Source organism: Penaeus monodon, chromosome 41 (genome assembly GCF_015228065.2).
Source record: "Penaeus monodon isolate SGIC_2016 chromosome 41, NSTDA_Pmon_1, whole genome shotgun sequence".
In the NCBI taxonomy this organism is placed as follows: Eukaryota; Metazoa; Arthropoda; class Malacostraca; order Decapoda; family Penaeidae; genus Penaeus; species Penaeus monodon.
Window position 1 is genome coordinate 22,904,369 of NC_051426.1, and position 2,500 is coordinate 22,906,868.

At 38.1% G+C, this 2,500-nt stretch overlaps 1 pseudogene; it reads right to left on the reverse strand.

The window, feature by feature from the left end:
• LOC119598449 overlaps positions 1-771 on the reverse strand; it is a 9,245-nt pseudogene extending 8,474 nt beyond the window's left edge.
• Between the last annotated feature and the right edge of the window lie 1,729 nt (positions 772-2,500).

Sequence of the window (2,500 nt, forward strand, 5' to 3'; positions counted from 1 at the left end):
GCAAGAGCACGACGAAGTTCATCCTGTTATTGGTATGTCTTACAGTGTAAAGAGCCTTTATGAACATACTGTGATTGATTGTGACCAGGTCTCAACAAGATCTTGGGCATACTGAACTGGACTGTGATGGAGTGCACTTGAGGTCTTTTTCTTTACCACCCTCTTGATGAGTCGCCACATGGATCCTATGCTTGTCTGATGATTGATGGTATTGGTGAAATCATGCCAGGCATCACGATAAACACACTGTTGTAGGGCAACAAGAGCATTACTGGATGTCTGGTATTGTTGTAAGTTGTCTGGGGTTGGATCCCTCTGATAGACATGGCTATCCTCCTTGGACTGTCTCTCTGCCGCCTTGATGCGTCTGCCAAGCGTCCACTCATGAGCTTCAGGCTGGCACTTAATGTTTGGTCTACGAACATAGTTGTTATAAAAATCATGTGTGAAAGAAACAAGAGACAAGTATAACTTTTCGGGAGAAGTGACATCAAGCTTGAAGATGAGAGCATACATGTAGGAGATAGAGCTAGGGCAGTACTTTGGGGGAATACTGATCCGGGTACGTTGATAGGCAGACGAATTCACAGTAGGGATCGAATATTGAAGGCTGAGGGCGAGGTGATCAGAGAAAAGAGTAGGGACAGATGAGCACCTGACCTGAGATGCAACAAGTCCGTAGGTGAGTATGTGGTCGAGGGTGCCTCCTCGAGAATGTGTGGCACCTCCTGTATCCCAGCGAGTTAGGTGGTTGTGCTGCATGAACTTCATAAGTCGTATTGGAGAGAGAGAGAGGGGGGGGGGAGATGGGGGGGAGAGAAAGAGAGAGATAGAAATAGAGAGAAAGAGAGAGAGAGAGAGAGAGAGAGAGAGAGAGAGAGAGAGAGAGAGAGAGAGAGAGAGAGAGAGAGAGAGAGAGAGAGAGAGAGAGAGAGAAAGAAAGAGAGAGAAAGAGAGGGTGGGAGAGAGAGAGAGGATGGGGGAGAGAAAGAGAGAGAGAGAGAGAGAGAGAGAGAGAGAGAGAGAATAATAATAATAATAATAATAATAATAATAATAATAATGATGATGATGATGATGATAATAATAATAATAAGAAAAATAATATTAACATTAATAATAATAATAATGGTAATAATAATAATAATAATAATAATAATAATAATAATAATAATAATAATAATAATAATAATAATATTAATAATAAAAATAATAATAATAATGATAATAATAATAATAATAATAATAATAATAATTAATAATAATAATAGTAATAATAATAATAGTGATAATAATAATAACAATAATAACAATAGTAAAAATAATAATAATAATAATAATAATTATTATAATAATAATGATGATGATGATAAGAAAATGACAATAATAATGACAATAATAATAATTATATTGTTATAATTGGAGAATCGTTAATTGGGATAAAACAACTAGCGGAGTCGGCCCTAATGTTGCTATTATTGTTTTTAATTATTATGATTGCTGTAGAGACGTGGCTAAACCGTCCTTCTGACGGCGGTATTAAGTCCCTTAAAGCCCAGGGGGATGTCTCTGGGCCGAACGGTATTTCTACCGCCGTATTGCAGCCTGTTGCTGCCGCTCTGCATAGCTGCCGACCAGAGTGACCTCTGACCTCAGGAGGGGGACGTCATCTCCGTGGAGAACACTCGTGAACCGCCAAACACGAGCAGGTGTCATGAAACACCTGTTAACTTTTCCCGAGGCTAAAGAAAGTTTCCTCTGGTCTCGATCCTGGGTCCTGCAACGTGCAAGTCAGAGACGTTGCCGATGCCGCCACCAGGATCTGAAGGAGGGACACCAAATCGGGCCTTTTATATTCCCGACTCGGATGAACACACGCGGCCGACGCCGGTACGACAAGTAATTTAGATACCCCTAGTTGCATTATTCAGAGAAAATGAAAGCTTCTCAATCTATCTACAGAAAACGTAAATATGCAAAGCGGGACAGAATAAATAATTCAAATCCCGTAACGCTCCACCAAAAAAATATTTTATTTTGGTTTCTATCTCTATCTTTATTTAATTCTACCTTTGATATGCCTTCTGCTCCTCTTTTCCTAATTCTTCTGTCATTAATCAATCATTATTATTATCCTGATATCTTAATGCTGTTAAACAGTGTCATGCGTGCATGGCCTTTACTTGTGATATCGAGGATTTTATTTAGTCAGCATTTATTTTGCACTGATGAGTTATTAGTTATCATAGTTATCTCAGAAATAAAACAATGGGTATAAATATAAATTTAGACGTTTATATCGCAAACTCGGATCTCCATGCACCATCTAAACTTAGCAAACTTGTAAAATCAGTCACCCCTCTTTTAATGTTAAAAGAAAACGAAAGTTTCTGATTCTGTTCAAAGAAAGTGTTTATATTTAGGGTAGACATTTACATTTCGCTACATTTTTTTCCTTTTCAAATCAAGATAAATATGAAGTAATACAACGCTCGTAGCC